This window comes from Podarcis gaigeae (genome assembly GCF_964106915.1).
Source record: "Podarcis gaigeae genome assembly, chromosome: 14".
In the NCBI taxonomy this organism is placed as follows: Eukaryota; Metazoa; Chordata; class Lepidosauria; order Squamata; family Lacertidae; genus Podarcis; species Podarcis gaigeae.
Window position 1 is genome coordinate 4,722,787 of NC_139690.1, and position 18,561 is coordinate 4,741,347.

At 45.8% G+C, this 18,561-nt stretch overlaps 1 protein-coding gene across 5 annotated transcripts in view; it reads left to right on the top strand.

The window, feature by feature from the left end:
- Positions 1-18,561, top strand: part of TLN2 (talin 2) — a 182,862-nt gene that overhangs the window by 17,852 nt on the left and 146,449 nt on the right. Inside the window, exon 1 of one of the 5 annotated variants that reach the window (XM_083712371.1) lies at positions 16,850-17,167. The exons of the other annotated variants lie outside the window; for them this stretch is intronic. The gene's annotated coding sequence lies outside the window, so the exon portion shown is untranslated. Of the gene's footprint in view, positions 1-16,849; positions 17,168-18,561 lie in introns of those variants that run through there. 5 annotated transcript variants of the gene reach the window in all.

Sequence of the window (18,561 nt, forward strand, 5' to 3'; positions counted from 1 at the left end):
CCTCAGTGTCCCTGGGTGGGCAAGAGATAGTTAACCATCTTTGTTCCTTTCTTAAAAAGCGGGGGGCGGGGGCCCGCTCTGATTTAACCAGACACAACAGCAAGAACTGAGGACAGAACTAGCCTGTAAATATGAATGGCACTGTCATAGGAATCTTCCCTGTTTGCTGCTTGCTTTTTGCCCATCTGACTTTCTTGCTTCGTTTTTCAAGCTAAAATAATGTTGCACTGCAACATGGGCTAAAAGTTGGTTTGTGTCATATGGTTGCTGCGTAACAGAGTGACTTCAGAACATAAGAATGCGGCAGCTACACTGGTGACTGGGAGCGACCGCTGGGACCATATAACACCAGTCCTGAAAGACCTACGGTACATTGGCTCCCAGTAAGTTTCCGAGCACAATTCAAAGGGTTGGTGCTGACTTTTAAATCCCTAAGCGGCCTCAGCTCAGTATACCTGGAGGAGCGTTTCCACCCCCATCGTTCAGCTCGGACACTGAGGACCAGCTCCGAGGGCCTTCTAGCAGTTCCCTCACTGTGAGAAGTGAGGTTACAGGGAACCAGGCAGAGGGCCTTCTTGGTAGTGGTGCCCGCCCTGTGAAATGCCCTCCCACCAGATATCAAGGAACTATACAACTTTTAGAAGACATCTGAAAGCAGCCCTGTATCAGGAAGTTTTTTTAATGTTTGATGTTTTATTATGTTTTTATATAAGCTGTAAGCTGCCCAAAGTGGCTGGAGAAACTCAGCCAGATGAGCAGGGGCAGGGAATACTACTGCTAGTAGTAGCCTACAGGATCAGGCCAATGGTCCACCAGTTGTCTGCATGGAAGCCGCAAGCAGGATTTGAGTATAAGAGCCCTCTCCCCTCTGTGGGTTTCCAGCAACTGGTATTCAGAAGTATTACTGCCTCATGTCCACCATGAATTTGTCCAGTTCTCATTTAAAGCTACCCAGGTTGGTGGCTATTGCTGCCTCCCGGGTGTGTGAGTTTCATAGTTTAACTACTGTATTTTTTGCTCTATAAGACTCACTTTTTCTCTCCTAAAAAGTAAGGGGAAATGTGTGTGCGTCTTATGGAGCGAATGCAGGCTGCGCAGCTGTCCCAGAAGCCAGAACAGCAAGAGGGATTGCTGCTTTCACTGCACAGCTGTTCTTGCTGTTCTGGCTTCTGAGATTCAGAATATTTTTTTTCTTGTTTTCCTCCTCCAAAAACTAGGTGCGTCTTGTGGTCTGGTGCGTCTTATAGAGCGAAAAATACACAGTATGTGCTGCATGAAGAAGTTTTTTCTTTGATCAGTCCTGAATCTTCCAACATCATTGCTTGCCTGCAGGTTCTAGAATTAGAGGAGGAGGAGAAAAACTCTTCAGTATCCACTTTCTCCACGCCGGGCATTATTTTATAAACTTCTGTTATATCTCCTCTTACTTGCCTTTTCTCTAAACTGCAAAGTCCCAAATGCTGCAGCTGCTCCTCATGAGAGACTTGGGTAACATTAGCCCTGATCCAGCAAGCAAGGTAGCTGGGGAGCTGCATCTGCGTGAATTCCCTTTTTGGATCAGGACCCCCCCATGCAGGCTGGGTGTGGATAAAAGAAAGTTGTTCTTTACACAATGCATAGTTGAGCTCTGGAACTCGCTCCCACAGTGAGGGCCACCAACTTGGATTTGATGGCTTTAAAAGAGCACCAGACAAGTTCACAGAGGCTGCTAGCCATGATGGCTGGCTATGCTTTGTCTCCACAGTCAGAGGCAGCAGTGTCTCTGCCTGTTAGTTGCTCAGAATCGCAGAAGGGGAGAATGCTCTTGCGCTTTGGTCCTGCTTGCAGGCTTCCCATGGGCATTTAGTTGGTGAGAGCAGGACGCTAGACTAGGTGGGCCATTGACTTGACCCAATGGAACTCTGTGTTCCTAGATTCTTATTCAGGGCCAGATCCGTGTTGAGTATTCCCTGGGTTGGCACAGATTGAGGGTGGCAGTGGCTGTGCACAGCCCTACCATTTTCTAACTTTGTATCAGTCTCATTTAATACAAAAGAGCTAGGAGTTTCTTTATTTATCCAGAACAGGAAAATCCATCGAACAATGGAACAGCCAGGCCTTGTCTTGATTACTTAGGATTTCCTCTAGGTTGACTGACTTGCTGCCTCAATTGGCACGCCTCCCCTGAAACGTTTTTAACAGCAATCTGTTGGAAGAGGCATTTTCAAGAGAAACCGCGCAGTGGCCCTTCCATTCCATTTGGCTTAAATTAAATCCCTGCTGACTACAATGCAAATGAGACTTGGAACTGATGTAAGTGGACACTCATTGCCCTTGTGAAGCCCTTGAATAATAGAATCAGCCCTCCAGAGCAAATGCAATTAATTGGAGAGCAGGATGGTGGTGGGTCAATGGAAGTTGCATTTAATCAATAAGCCTCCGTCTGAAAAGTTATTGCGCAGGCACTCAGGAATCAAGTGGGATCCTTGTCTCGACTTAGGGTGGAGCTACATTGCCATACCTGCCACACTGGCACAATGAAGGCTTGGAAACCCTCGAGACTTGGCCCATAGTTGTGGTCCTGTTGAGGGTGGTTCTGGTTCTTGTGCGGAAGGTGGGGTCTCCTAGCTGTCGGGTGGGGATGACTTGAGGCACTTCCATTGTTACAGACTACAACTCCCATCAGCCTCCAGCCAGAATGGCCAGTGGTCAGGAACGATGGGAGTTGGAGTCAACTACCCTTGGGGTTAGCCACTCCTGTTTGGGCCCCCTGCCTTCAGCCACAAGAAAACCTCTAATGCGACCATTCCTAGGCTGCAGGCTTGATTTAATTGCAAAGGTTCTCCTTTCTTAATGGGGAGGGAGAACTTTTCCCTAACTGCTCATGCAGGTTAAGTGAATGTGATTCTGCAAAGGGTAAGCGCTACTTATATATTAAACATACTACACTGCATTTAATGCAACTTTTATGATGAAAATGTCATGCATTCTGAAAAAAATGCTCACTAGGAAGAACAATTAAATAGAGCAGTGCTTCTTGAAATGCTGAGTTGTTAAAAGGAGCAGCGATTGAATATGGAGATTGAGAATGTGAAGGTCTCTGGCAGAGCATGCGTAGTTCAAGAGTTACGTCTTGAGCATACAGGCTGTGTGTGTTTTGACAGCTCCTGGTGGTGCAAAGCCCATTGCTATATAGATGTTGTTGGCATCTGTCTGTCTCGAGAGGCAATGCAGTGTACCTCTGGAGGTGAAGCCAAACTACTGCATTAGCAGCACTGAAGTGACCTCCCCGGGGCACAATCCTGGCCAGTGTATATGTAGGTCCTAGGCTGCCCTGAAAATGAGACACCCCCCCAAGCCTCACTAATGTGGTTCAAAGAGAAGCAGAGCAAGGCGTTTAGCTGCAGGAGTTGCTGGAAGCCGTATTCGAAACGGGTAGAAAAGCTAGGAGCCAAACGGCTTCTAGGACCTGGGTTGTGGGCACCAAAACAGAATGTCTAGTTGCTGTGGGGGGGAGGTTGGCAACACTTTTAATTTATTTTTTTGATAAGGATGAATTAATATGCAATTCACATACCGTAAGTGACACATTGTTAATATCACATTTTTAGTAGAAATTGTTAATACGTGTTTAATTTGGTGTTTACAATAAAAATATTAGTACCATACTTTAGTTTTCAAAACACTTTACTCTTTATTGTCTATCCTTAACATATAACAGATTCAATTCTTAGTGAAAATAATATGCAGCTACTGATGCATGTAAGTATCTGGCCATGGCTGTAGCAAAGAACTGAGTGGTCAAGCGCCTGGTTTGCAGGCAGGTCTCAGGTTCATCCCCCAATGGAATCTCTAGGTTGGGTGAGGAGAGCCTGACAGTGTTGACGGTCCGACGCAGTATAAATCAGCTTTGTATGTTTTTAAGGCAGCCCTTTAGTCAAAACCTTGAGGACTGGAGTCTTACTTCTAGCTCAGCTCCATGGTAGAGCTCCTCTGCAAATCTTTGCCAATGGCAACATTTTGACGGGTTTTTCTCAATACACTCCTTTAATTTTCTTGGATTAGCTGTTGCATGCTGCAGGCAAGAATCAGAACCTCCATGGAATAGACATTTTGGTTCAGAGATATTTCCCAGTGGACCTTGAGAAATTCAGTAACAATGTGGGCTCAAGCAGGTGTTGCACATCAAGGTTCTCGCTACAGAAAACACAGTCCTCCCAAGACCAACTAATCTGATGATTGTATATCCGGAACAGAGACAGTTTGGAATGGATTTCATGCAGCTGATGTTTAGGACAGCTGTGCTTTCTTGTAACCGTTGATGCAGGAGGGGGGAAGAGAACAGTCCTTGCCAAAGAGCACCTGTGCAAAGCATTTAAACTGTCCAGAGATGCATAAGCCATTTAGCAAGGTCTTTGCCAATGTGTCCATTTACCCATGAAGACGGTGTAACTTAGGCTGCTCAACAACTTTCGGGTTTTGAATTATGGCAGCCCTAGCTGGGTTTTCAGAGCTGCCGTTACATCTCACAGGGATGTGCCCAGGCGGGGAATCTCTTTATTTGTGCCTAAGCTCTCTAAAGTATGAAGTCAGATTAATTTTTGCAAACTGGTGAATACATTTCTTTGAACAACCTGCTTTGATTGCAAGAGTTGCTTTCCTGTGGCAACTAAGGCCTTTGTTGGCACAATACATTGAAAGCAGTATCATGTCACTTTAAACAGTCAGGGCTTCCGCCAAGGAATCCTGGGAACTGTAGTTTGTTAAGGGCAGTGTTAGAAATTAGCCAGGTGCGTTTTGATACTGGCATAGGTCCAGTTGTGACCACATGGAGATCTCTGGATGACAGGTTAGCAAATGACATCTCCATCTGGCTGGCACCTCCAACCTTCTTAAGCAGGTAAGGAGGACCAAGGAGTCCATGGTTCACCCCCTCCTCAGTTAATCCCTACAACAACCTTGTGAGGTAGGCTAAGAGGTGGTGACTGGCTTCATGACTCAGTGGGGATTTGAACCCTGATCTCCCAAGTACTAGTCCAACATTCTCACCACTACACCTCACTGACTTCCAAGAGTACTTCTGCTGTGCGGCAGCTCTATAAATAAAGCAGGTAAATAAATATGGGAAAAGCAAAATGTCACTTAAGAGAAGGATCTGAAATATTTTCTGAGATTTTTTTCTTTAAAATATCAAGCAGCATAGAAAATAATAGTAATCAATATCATTGCAAAAACAAAAACAGGGTCTAGATATTCAGTCATGGCAACCGTAACTTAAGGTGTCATTTGGCAGTTTATATATCTGAGTTTCTAAAATTGGTTAAGGGTACTGAGGCTGGTTTAACAGCCAGGCCCTGTTCCATGGGACCACTGGGGATTGTAGCCCTGTAAGGGGAACAGGGGTACGCGGGTGGCGCTGTGGGTTAAACCACTGAGCTGCTTGGGCTTGCCACTTGAAAGGTCGGCGGTTCGAATCCCTGCAATGGGGTGAGCTCCCGTTGCTCGGTCCCAGCTCCTGCCAACCCAGCAGTTCGAAAGCACACAGTGCAAGTAGATAAATAGGTACCACTCTGGCGGGAAGGTAAACAGCATTTCCGGGCGCTGCTCTGGTTTCGCCAGAAGCGGCTTAGTCATGCTGGCCACGTGACCCAGAAACTGTACGCCGGCTCCCTCGGCCAATAAAGTAAGATGAGCACTGCAACCCCAGAGTTGTTCATGACTGGATTTAATTGTCAGGGGTCCCTTTACCTTTAAGGGGAACAGGAGTCTCTCAGCAAATGTTGGGGGGTACTTCTAGCCACCAAGGACACCTGAACCTCCACTGGCAGAGATGGATCCAGGAGCACCCCCAACATTTGCTCAGAGACTCCTGTTGGTAAGGCAGCTAGCATTGTCCCTGGGTCAGGATAGCTTGACCACAGTTGTCCATACAGTGGTAACCTCACAGTTGGATTACTGCAATGCGCTCTATGTGGGACCACCCTTGGGGGTTATCCAGAGGCAGCCTCTGATGCAGAACACAATGGCTAAGTTGTTTCTGGGAAGCAAACTACACTCAGCATATAATCCCTTGCTTGTGGGATTTGCAGTGGCTCCCAGTCTCCTGTTGGACCAAATTCTGACACTAACATGCAAGGCTCTATATGGCTCATAAACATGTTACTTGAGAGACCCACTTATCCCTCAAGCACTCAGTAGATCACTGCAGTCTGTGGGAGAGTTTCTCCTGCAAGTTCTAAAGATCTCAGGAGCCTGCTCCTTAGTAACTCGGAGCAGGGCTTTTTGTGTGGCTGCCCCTGTTCTGTAGAGCAGCATCCCTGTTGAAATATAACAGGCACCCACTCTCTCTACTTTCCAGAAACAGTTGCAGACGTTTTTGTTCCAACAGGCTTTCCCAGATGGATGGATGGGTCTTTGCCATGAGTGTCTGTTCTGAATTGGGGTTTGGTGGTTTTTAACTCCCACCCCCTTTTGCTGTTGTACATTGTGTGGAGACCATTGTGTAGAATGGTGAATTTATTAGTAATAATACCAGGGTAGGCATGGAAGTCAGCTTCCACATCAGTCATCTTCTATTTATCACTATCTGTTTTTAGGTGCCAGGGAAAAAACATTCTTCTGCACCTAGACCCTTAAGTCTTAACTTCCTGTTTATAGGTGGAGTGGATGGGTGGAGTTGGGGGTGGAGATTATATATATATAGCATGTTTTAGATTGTTTTCTCTTTGTTTTTAAAGTTCATTTTTGTAAATCGCCTTGACTTTCATTATATATTTTAAATAGGACAATTAAATAATTAACGTGAACTGGAGGGGCTCTCTCCTTTTGGGGTATTTTTTGCTTCAGGCAGGACTGGACTTAGGAGCAGATTTATGCTGTGGTTTTCCTTGGTTTCTAGTCGTTCATTTCAAAGCTTAGTTGAATTGTGAAGTTCAGGGAAAGTGGATGCAGCTGAAAGCGAAGATTCGCAAGGGTCTGTTTGATTTGTTTTTCCTTAAGATGCTTTACTGGACGTGGCGAGCCCCTGCAGGTTGCAAGAAGAGCGTCTTTCCAAAGTGCCATCAGTTCATATTTCCTCACCTCACTCCGATTGTCTTAGCATCTTGGGTCATTGACTAAAGCACATAATTGGCCCAGAGGTGCCTGTTAGTTTTATCCTTAATGGTGAACCAAAGACGACGCATGAGTTGGATTGCCTTTTATGGATGAAATTTTCAGCTGCTGAGCTGGGAAAAAATTCAAAGGGAAAAGTAACAAGCGGTGCTAAATCAGCTTTTTTAGAGCTTAAATGTTGAGTTTAACACCTATCAGTAAAGAGAACTTTCTTTATCTTGCTGTATCAGTTCTGTTGTTTTGCAAAATTGCACAGCTGAAATGTGTTTTTGTGTGTTCATATGCTGCCACTCTTCATGTGGAAATGAATAATGTAGGACTACTGTTGACAAGGGGTGAAGGCCGCATTTTTTTGGGGGGGGAACCAATTGTGCATCTTTTTTAAAAAACTATTCTTCACTGAGCCAAGAAGAGGCTTTTTGCTAGCTCAGCTTTCTGTTTCTTAGATTGCAGCAAAATCCCTTTTTGACCATTGAGAGATCACAGTGAAATATGACATGGGCATTTGAGGGACAAGTCTCTGCTTCAAGTTCAGCTGCTCCTTCTAACCAATTTCAGGGGTGCCAGGTGAGAAATTTTGCTGTTCACCAACAAATTAGTTGCGCAGCAGGGGTTGGCACCTGATATTGGAAGCCCTCTGCAAGCTGTCAGTTGAGACCTCTAGCGAGGGTGGGCTGTCCCTCCCCCAACTCCCTGTTGGGTGGGGGAGGGAAAAGGGGAGGGGAATAAGCTAATGGCAGAGTGGAAACGGGGGTTCCCCCTTTTCACTCTGGTCCCATGCACCAAGGGCCTCACCCCTGCCCACTACTGGCATCCAGCCTGTCATAGACTGGCTAGATGCAGGGGAGCGGGGGGGGCACCAAATGGGGAACCCTCCAGACACTGATGTACTGGACCTGGAAGGTTTTAACAATGCTTTTGGTTGGCATGCATACTTATGGTATGACAAGGTTAAGATCAATAAGGCCTTTAAGAACCATATTGTCAGGAAAGCAGTGTTTAATGTCTGGACAAAATACAAAGACTTATTGGAAAACAAAACTCCAAGGTGGCTTTCACCTCTGGAAGCTAAGGCCCGAAAAAGACCCAATATGGAGGCCAAATGGCCAAAATATTGGGAAATACTAGAAAAAGATGGAGACAATTGGAAATTGCAGAGTTTGGAGAAAATGAAGGATAAAGTGAGAGACTGGTTACATTATGCTCAGATTAAAGAAGTCTTTAAAAACGACAAAAAGTTAGGGTTCCAGGTGGAGAAATCGAAGTTGGAAACAGAATTGTTAGAACCAAAGACTAAGGTACTTTCAAGAATGTATAACTTGCTGTTAAAATGGAACACACAAGATGAAATGGTTAAATCAGCTATGATAAAGTGGGCACAGGACATTGGGTATAATATCATGTTTGAGGACTGGGAAAGGTTGTGGACCACTGGGTTGAACTTCACTGCATGTAATGCTTTGAAGGAAAATGTAATGAAAATGATATATAGATGGTACATGACCCCAGTTAAACTTGCCAAGATATACCATTTGTCTGATAATAAATGTTGGAAATGTAAAGAAAATGAAGGAACATTCTTTCACCTCTGGTGGACCTGCCCTAGGGTGAAGGCCTTCTGGGAAATGATATATAATGAGCTGAAAAAGGTATTTAAGTATACCTTCACCAAGAAACCAGAGGCCTTCCTTTTGGGCATTGTCGGCCAGAAGGTGTTAAAGAAGGACCGAACATTTTTCATGTATGCAACAACGGCAGCAAGGATACTCATCGCTAAGAATTGGAAAACTCAAGATCTACCCACACTGGAAGAGTGGCAGATGCAACTGATGGACTATATGGAACTAGCCGAGATGACTGGCAGAATCCGAGACCTGGGAGAGGAGAGGGTCGAAGAAGATTGGAAGAAATTCAAGATTTATCTAAAAAAACACTGTAATTTGGTTGAATGTTAAGAAAGGATGCTAGATCATAAATAATTGTGCACCACTAAACTAGATGGAATTAAGATGGTAAGTAAGTTTGAGGAAAAATTATAAACTTATTGGAGAATTAATGGATTATATTTAAATGAATCTGACACAAGAGTGTAAACAAGATGATAAATTGCGGGCAAGAATTGACAATGATGCAAATGGGAGCGGGAGGTGTGAGGGAGTCCAAAGATGTTAAGAAAGTATGTTATGACATATGTTATACTGTTCTTTATCTTTGCATTTATGTTTAAAAATCCTAACAAAATATATTTTAAAAAAAACACAAATGGGGAACCCTCCAGGGAACCCCCAAGAATACCCTTGGTGTTCCACTGCCCCAGGTGGCTTCCTCATGGGCAGGTCAGCCCTGAAGTTAGAATCCATCAGCTTCAGCCAGCATGGCCAGTGTTTAGAGAGGATGGCAGTAGGACATCGTGGTTTGGCGATAAACCGCGATGTTGAAACAAGGTGCATTGGCTGACAAGGCGTGGGGTGAAACTGCCTCATCTCTCACTGCTGGAGGCACTTTCACCCAGCACCTCGCAGGCTGGGGCCAATGCAGCTGGCCCGAGCCTGCTGCTCAGTTGCCTGACCTCAGTGTCCCTGGCACTCATTTGCGAGCAGCAAAAATGCCGGGGCTCCCTTCACAGGCACAGGTGGCAGGTGAGCTACCTTGTTCGCTCGCCCCCCCCCCATTCGCCAAAGACAGACCAGGCATCACCTTCGTCCATGTGGGTCGTTCACCCCGGGAGGAAAGACTCAGCCCACCCTCCTGGAGCAAGATCTGCAAGCAGGGCTGCCTGACGTTGCTGGTGCAGCCGTTACACCGCCTGGCTAAGCGCGACCCCCATGCCAGGCCCTGGAGGCAGGGGCACGGGCCTTCCTCAGCCACAGCTGCCTTGGCAGAAAGGGTGGAGTTTAATGGAGCCCACAGCTCACTGCCGGTTTGTGTGAACCAGAAGCAACGTGGGGGATCCTTTAAACTTCTCCCTTGAGAAGGAACTGCTGCTGCCTTGCTCAAGGGAGAAGTATGAAGGAGCTGAGCAGCCCCAATCCTGATGCTGCTGGTGTGCAAGCAGGAGCCAGATCAGGGCCAGCTCAGCTGGGGAGAAGGAGCACCTTGACGGAGTCCCTACCCTGCCGCTGGTTCATGCAAGCCAGTGGCGGTTTGGGGGCTCTGTAAAACTGCTTGGCTGAGGCCAGGGCAACGGCACGCTCCTCAGCCAAGCCATTTAAAGAGGCAAAGGGAGGAACAAGCTGTATACAGTGCAGCTTCTTTCTCCCTCTGCCGGTATGAGGGCAGACGATGGCGGTTTCACTCAGCGCTATATCGCTGGTGAAACCGCCGCCTTCTGAGTCCCTCTGCTACCAGCGCCAAGGGAGAAACAAGCTGCCCACAGCGGAGCCTTGCCAAGGAGCGCCCGGCTGCAGCTTGTTTCTCCCTTGGCACTGGCATTGATATGCTGCTGAGTGAAACTGTCATCACGGTCTGCCCCTCATACCAGTCCTGGGTGATATATTGATATATTGCCCAGGCCTAGACGGGAGTTGTGGTTCAACAACATCTGGAGGGCACCAGGTTGGGGAAGGCTCATTCATATAGATTTCCAGGCCACGCTTCATACAGGATGGGGGCTCACGATTTGTCCTCCTCCTGCTGCTGGCTGGCTATAGGCCTGGCCTGGCCTTTTCTTATCTTCCAGGGTCTGACTTAAAAGCGTCATGGTTTTTCCCTGCACTGCCATTCTATTTTGTTGCATTCTCAGGAAAATATGCATGTCGGAAATGCTCTTCTCAAATTTCCTCTTTAAAAATTACTTTTTAAAGACAGACAATGCACAAAGCCATCTTTGACACTTGGCTGTGCATCTGGAATTACGGAAATGGGAAAGAAAGATCACATTGTTGGGATTCCGGAAGGCTGCACTTGGGCTGACGTCAGGATAACAATAAGGGGTCTTCGCCATTGTCCAGCCGTCAACAATAGTCTGTCTGTGTAGAGTGTGGGAGCCTCTGCAATGGCCTCCTACCAGGCTGATATTGATCCTTCTTGGAGAGTGTGGCGATCACACAGGGTCCCCGGACGTTTCACCATCTGTTGATCCCTGTGTCACCACTTTATTTCTCGCTGCCACCACCCAGGCCCTACCTGGTACAATACTGAGTCCAGTCAGGGTTAAATTGGAACATAAACCTATGTTTATTTATTGCAGTTTAACAAGCGTGTGGTTTCATGAATGGTATCAGTCAATTACAATCATGGGGTGCCTATCCAGACCTATAACTTCCTCTACCTGCTCTCAGTCTCTAAACCACCTCTCAGATATTCACTTGTCTTCCTAGCTCCTAACTGTTCCTGACTCAGCTTATTTCTCTACACTAACTCAACCTGCCCCCAGACTCTCTCCCAATTCACTCCCACTCCAACCAACCACCCAACTCCCAAAAAACTCCTCCCAGAGCTGGTTTTATAGTGCCTCTGACTCCACCCCCTGGGTTCTGATAGGGTAACTTGTTTAACTATTTCACCTCCAGCACTCTCATGTGTTAACGTCACAGAGAGATTCTACTCCACTTCTGTTTAGGTGCAAGCAGAGGTGGCAGAGGCCCCATCTGCACTATGCATTTGAAGCTGGCTTCCTCCAAAAGCACCCTGGGAACTGTAGTTCATTAAGAATGGTAAGACTTCCTGTTCCCCGGGAACTTTGGGGATTGTAGCTCTTTGAGGGGGAAGAGGGGTTTCCTAACAACTCTGAACACTCTTAATGAACTACAATTCCCAGGATGCTTTGGGGTTCTGTCTCATGCGCTGAGCCTCTTGCCTGCTTGAAGCAGGAAGGAGAAAACAGGCAAGGGCCAAAGATGGCAGCTGATTTTGGGGGGGGGGTCTATGGAAGGGGGTGGAGGAGAATGATAAAGGTCAAATGAAGGATTTGTAGATTGGGGAAGACTCCAAGAAAAGCAAAACTGGGGAAATCTGGGCAAAGGTGAATGGGAAATGGAGATCTAAGAAGCCCTCAACTTTCCTAAATATTTCAAGTAACTAGCTGTGTCTGCCTAATTAGAGATTCTTTGTTCATTGTGTCATTGAACAATCTGTTTGTGAGATTTTTGTTTTGCACGTATCTGTAGGAAGTCCTTCCAGCATCACAGGTAATTTGACATAATGATAAATGACTTTACTTAGAAAAGCCAGCAATTATAAACATTTTTTAAAAGTGTACTACAGAGTTTTCTTTAAGTCAGTGCTAGAAACTCAGATAAATGAATTAATTGCCAAATGGCGCCTACACCTAGGTTATGGTTGCCACAACAGAATGGCTAGGCCCCGTTGTTGTTTAAAATGACATTTATTTCTTTTTCTATTAATTTAATTTCTATGCTGCTTGATATGTTGAAGAAAAAATCTCAAAGTGATTTACAACACGTTAATACATCAAATAAAACAATCCAGAATAAAAAAAAACAAGCTTCCAGGGAAATATTTCAGATCCTTTTCTCTAAGTGACATTTTGCTTTCCTCATATTTATTTCTCTACTTCATTCATACTACTTCATTTTGCTCCATAGCAGAAGTACTCTAGGAAGGCAGTGTGGTGTAGTGGTTAGAGTGTCAGACTAGGACCTGGACGACCAGGGTTCAAGTACCCAGAGTCATGAACCTCACTGGGTGACCTTGGGCCAGTCACAGCCTCTTAACCTACCTCACAGGGTAACTGAGGTGGGGATGAATCATGTGCTCCTTGGAGAAAATGTGGGATATAAATGCAATAAATAAGCTCTTTTGCTGACCTGCTTAAGAAAGCTGGAGGGGCCAGCCAGATGGAGATGTCAGTTGGACCAGCGCCAGTCACAAATGTGCCTGGTGCCTGTCTAATGCCTAACATTGCTTTAAATTCGTGAATTGTATGAAAATGATGTTAGAAAAGAATGAAAGTGTTGGATCCAGCCCAAAGTTGCTTTTAGGGAGCTTCTTCTTGTTGTTGTTCTTCTATACTGTTCTATACTGTTCTATACTTCTATACTTCATGGTTTACAACAATTACAACAGTTAAGCAAGTGTTTTCATTCTTCGTCTTTGTGACTTACCAAGGATGGGTTCTGAAGGGGCGGAATGGGGCAGTTGAAGTCTGGGTCTCATAGGAAACTGTGTTTGTCTACAATTACTCTCCATGTGTGTATAAACCTTTTCCTTGCATTTTTCAAATTTCGATTTTCCGCTACTCCTGTACAGTCATACCTCGGGAAAAATATGCTTCAGGATAAGTATTTTAGGGTTGTGCTCCATGGTGACCCAGAAGTAACGGAGCACGTTACTTCTGGGTTTCGCCGCTCGTGCATGCGGAGACTGTCAAAATGACGTCACGCGCACACGTGGAGGCGGCAAAACGCGACCTGCGGGTGCGCAGTGGCGTCTTACGCTCTGTTCAGGATGCGAATGGGGCTCCGGAATGGATCCCGTTCGCATCCTGAGGTTCCACTGTATTGCACTTCTGCTTTGTGGATATAATGCAGACGTACCTCCTAACAAAAAGCAAACTTAAGAGCTGCACCTTCCTACGTGCTCTTAGGTCGCATCTTCACTTTGAGGGAATTTTCTTTGTTTCCTGGGCTGCCAGACAGTCTGCTGCAAACAGTATTGCAAACTGACAGACGATCTTAAAGTGATATAATTTTTACTCTCTGGAGTAAGCCAAGCTGACATCACACTTGGATGCAAAATAAGCTGAAAGAGGCCAGCGGAGATTTGGTCAGGCAGCTGGGTTGAGTGCAGCTTCGCTGCCCAAATTACTCCTTGATCCAAACAAGCAGAATCTTTGGGTGTAGATGATAACGTAGTTGTAGATAAGAAGTGCCTGCTTCCACTTTTCTGATGGTGGTATAGATTGTCATGCTTCTCTTTGTGGGGTCTCTGTGCTTTTCTGAGAGGGGTTTCTCAATCATCCTGTATCCGGATCTCTTGGCTTATCATCGTTTTTCTCCTCCTTGGCACGAGGCCTTTGCTTTTAGGCCTCTGTTGTCATCCCAATAAAGTTGGCTCAAAGGGAGCAATCCTTCTGATATCCTCTCCCATCCTTCCTCTTTTCTGGCGCAGTCCTTCGGGGGGCCCCTTCCACGCCTCGTTCTCAGAAGGTGAAAGGCAGTTGTGCAGAGAGAAGATGGAGGAAGAAGCCAGCCTGGGAACCTGGAGGGAGATAGTCTTTGACAGGCATTTTTCATGAGGCTCACTTGCTGGGCATTTCTCCAGCACCGTGAGGATACACGGTCTTTGGTTCTCCTCCTGGCTGTGTCAGGCTGAGAAGACCACATTTTGTAGTACGGTACTTGATTAGACAGGTGGTTTGTGGCTGTTAGCTATGGTGGCCTCAGCACCATATGGCTGTGTTGGCTGCGGCTGATGGGAGTTGTAGTCCAACTGGGCTGGCAAAGGCTAGACTGTGATAAGGAATGTGCAGAGGCAGAATTTTCTCCTGATCAAAGGTTGGTGACCCAAAGGAGGGGAAGGCCATCTTGACTTGTGCTTGGACATTTTTATTTTTATTTAACAAAATTCATATACTGTTTGTAATAAAACCTCTCGGCGGCTTACAAATTTAAAAAAATAAAATGTTAAAATCACCAATAAATGACTGTTAAAAATGGGCGTTGAAAGCAAATAGAGGGCTGTCCTCAGGAAAGCAGGACATGTAGCCACCCTAGAGTGGCCAGCCATGTCCCACCTGGTCAGCAGGTAGCCCAGCCTGGTGATCAAACAGGGCTCCTCTGCAACCCAACCACTATTATGGCTGCTGCTTCATGCGGGATGAGGCTCGCTCCACTGGGCTGATGCCTTTCCTACCAGACAGAATCCTATTTATTCCTGGCTGTCTCTGTACAAGTTTATTTCCAGCTGCAGTCAAGTTATTCTGGGAGACCCCCTTTTTTGAAACAAGCCTTGGCAGACTCTGCTTCTTGACTGGTCCTATATCCATCCACCTTTCTTTGATTTCAGGACTGAACGTTCTATAACGCAATGCACCAGGATGGCTTTTCCTGGTTGGGCTTTTCCCTTTTTGTTCCTGTGGTACCTTCATCCAGCAGCTGCCACTACGCCACGCTTCAGCATGACAGCAGGTCCCCTCACACATTTTAGTTGTGTGAAGGGGCCTCTGTGACATCTTCACGTTCTGCGGGTGTATCGGAAAGAGAGGAGCCCTCTGCATAGAGGCTTTCTGGCACCCCCAGGGTTCAGGTTGCAGGGAAGACGAATCACGCAGTGTGTACGGAGTTCTCCTCTCCAGGTAATTCATGCGCATTGGAAGACCATGCAGGTGGAGGGGGCAGGGGGGGCAGTGCTGTGGGCAGAGTCAGTGGCTTGGCCTGAATCACCATTCTCAGTTTCATCTGTTTAAAGCCTTTTAATGGTGAAATGAAATCAAATAGCACATCATCATTATCATCATCACCATCATTTATTAAACTTACTAGTCTCCAAGCGACTTCCATTAAAGAAATATATATGCACATAAATAACAGGAAGGAAAGAAGGAGGATAATATAATACATTAACATTTGGTATATCATAGAACTTACGGAGAAACAATACACCAACCCCATAAACAGTCGCAAAGATTAACAATATTCTAACAATAAAGCAGAACTTCCACCCACTAACCAGCAGATAAACAAAACCTCAATTTCCCCCACCCCTGTGAGGGGCTGACAGCGCTAACCCTTCAAAAGATCTTGGCTTCACATTAACAGTCCAGCAGATGGTGTTGCCCTGTCCTGGGAAGCCCCGAGTCGCAGCTCTTGGGTTCAGCACAGAGCAAGACAAGCCTCTGTCTCTCCATCTTCCAGCATGAGCCAAACTCTTTCTCACACAGGCACCCTTGGCCTGTTGCTCTCCCTCCTAGGGTGGTGTGGCATCCAGCCAGGGGAGGAGGTGGCCAAAATGCGCTCCCTCTTCCTGGGAGAGAACCATCACATAGTTGCCCCTAGACAGCCTAGCTCACTCCTTGAGAAGCTATTAAGAGCACTTAACTGGCTGGTTGAGGCCCTTGTCTTCCAAAGAGACTAGTCTGAACTGTTTCCTCTCATGGATTCTAATCTCACAAGTTTGGAAATGACCCACAGGTATCATCCAGACTGACCCCACCCCCACCCCAAAGTACCTATAGCACTATTTTTTTCCCCTCCAAGGAGTTCAAGGTGGCACACACAGTTCTCCTCATTTAATCCTCGCAGCAACCTTGTGAGGTAGGTTACACTGAGAGGCAGTGACAAGGTCACATCCAGGGAGCTTTATGGCTGAGTAGAGATTTGAACCCTGGTATCTCAAGTCCTAGTCCCGCACGCTAACTGCTACACCATGCTGTCTGTCTGTGTCAAGGAAGTGATTGTGTCTGCAGCAGGTGACTGAACTGAATCCACAATTGCAGGCAGATACCGTTCAAAGGACCCGGCTGGTAGGCATGCGCTTATTGTTCTTTGTGAAACATGGTTGTGTAACCAAAGGCTCCGGTTTAGCTTTGCATGTGAATGTTATGAGTCCACACGCAGCGATAACGTGAGCTCAGTAAAGAAACAGTCTGAGCAATGTATGTGCAACATATCTAGGTGTGAGCAGGCCTTGGACAAGTAGGCCTGGGTGGAGTTCCGGTCATCTCTTCCCTCCAAGATTGCACACTTAGCGTAAGGGCTGAAGCGAGCGCCTGCATTACTGAACAGACATAAATAGCATTGCAACCTGAGAGCTGCCCCAGCGTACTGTAGTACAGCAGCTAAATCTACTTTGGCAGCTCCAGGAATCACACTTTGCAGAGGGAAAAGGGCACCCAGTGGAGCTTCCTTAACACTGTGGAGAATATATCCACGAATGCTACAAAATATAAATGAATGTTATTGTCAGATTGGCTACCCAAAGCTGCTGAAGACCTGTGGGCTTATAGCATGCAAGCAAAGCAACTTGATCTGGGGGAGGCAGCGCTGCACCAGAAGTAACTGATGGAATAGATGGCTGGGAAATCTTCTGAAGGGGTCTTACAAAAGCCTAGGATGCTGTTCTGTTGTTTTGCTCCTTTTGGATTCCTGATGCTCGCCTGAGCTTCTTATAAGAGGTAGGTGCTAATGGACTGATTACTTGGAAATTCCATAGCTGCAGTAAGATACTGTGTCACCAAAGTCTGATGAGCTGCATGATAATTAGGCAATTAAGTCCTGAGTGAAACTGTGTGTGTGTGTGTGTGTGTGTGTGTGTGTGTGTGTACAATAGCTGAATGGCCCATTCAGTTAAAAAAAGGGGGGGGGGTCTTAGTCAATTTGCATTTCATACAAACCACAAAGACACCAATCCGCCAGCTTCCTACTCTTTAACTATATTTAATTTATTTATGTCATAAAATATATAAACTGCTTGATTGTAAAGAAACAAAAACAAAACACCAACAACCTCAAAGCGGTTTACCAAAAATGATAGAACAATAAAATTAGCAGTAAGAAGAATTAACAGTAATTTCAGACTTTTCGAAAGATAAAATAATAGACTAAAAATATATTAAAACCCACATCAACTTTCTAAATATTTGGGTAGGCTAATCTAAACAAAAATGCTGTTAGCAGGTGTCAAAAAGAGTACAGTGAAGTTGCCTGCCTGATATCAATAGGCAGGGAGTTCCAAAGTGCATGTGCTGCCACACTGAAAGATTGAATTATTAAAAATATGGAATGGGTATTATATGCCACCTGGAAAAGTGCCAGTTTTGCTGATCAAAGTGGGTGTATATATTTTGTTTTATTCATTTATTTGGAGAATTTGTCCCCATAAGGCTGCCAGATTGGCTTATATACAATCAGAATAAGACAGTCCCTACCTGCAGTCTTAGGCTCTATTAAAAAAAGAACATGACACACAAGGGGAAAGGGACAGGGAGGGAAGAGGAAAATAAAAACTCAGGCACCGATTTCTAAACAGTTGTTCCAGTATTGACCAGCTGGCACAGTTCAGGGACAGCAGGTGCCTTGAAGGAATGGCTACCTCCAGGTGACAGTGGAGGGGAAAGGAAATGATTTACATTTCAGCTGGCTGAAGATGTTTTGTCAAAGCGGAGGAAACACCGCTAAGCTCAGTGGAACTTTCTCCCAGGTGACTCTATGCATAGCACTGCAAAGGCATGCTGATCATAATAAACTGGGTGTTATGCCCTCCTCAGCTTTGCTCATCTTTAGAATGGGTATAAGGGGGGTATCAAGGCAACTGCCTGCATTGGGGGCTCATTTTGGAGGGGTGGACTGTGGAGTCTCCTTGAAGTGTGGCTTTGAACTCTATCATGATCGACACTTCAAAAAATAACACTGGAGCTCACAGGGTGAAATGCTCCCAGATGTGTGCGCAGCCATGCTTCCTTCACATGGTAAAACTAGATGGAGAGGTGTTCTGAACTGCACCTCTCCACTTCATGCCATAGTCAGAAGGCTATGTGTAGGAACATTTTTCCGAGGGAGAAGCATTTCA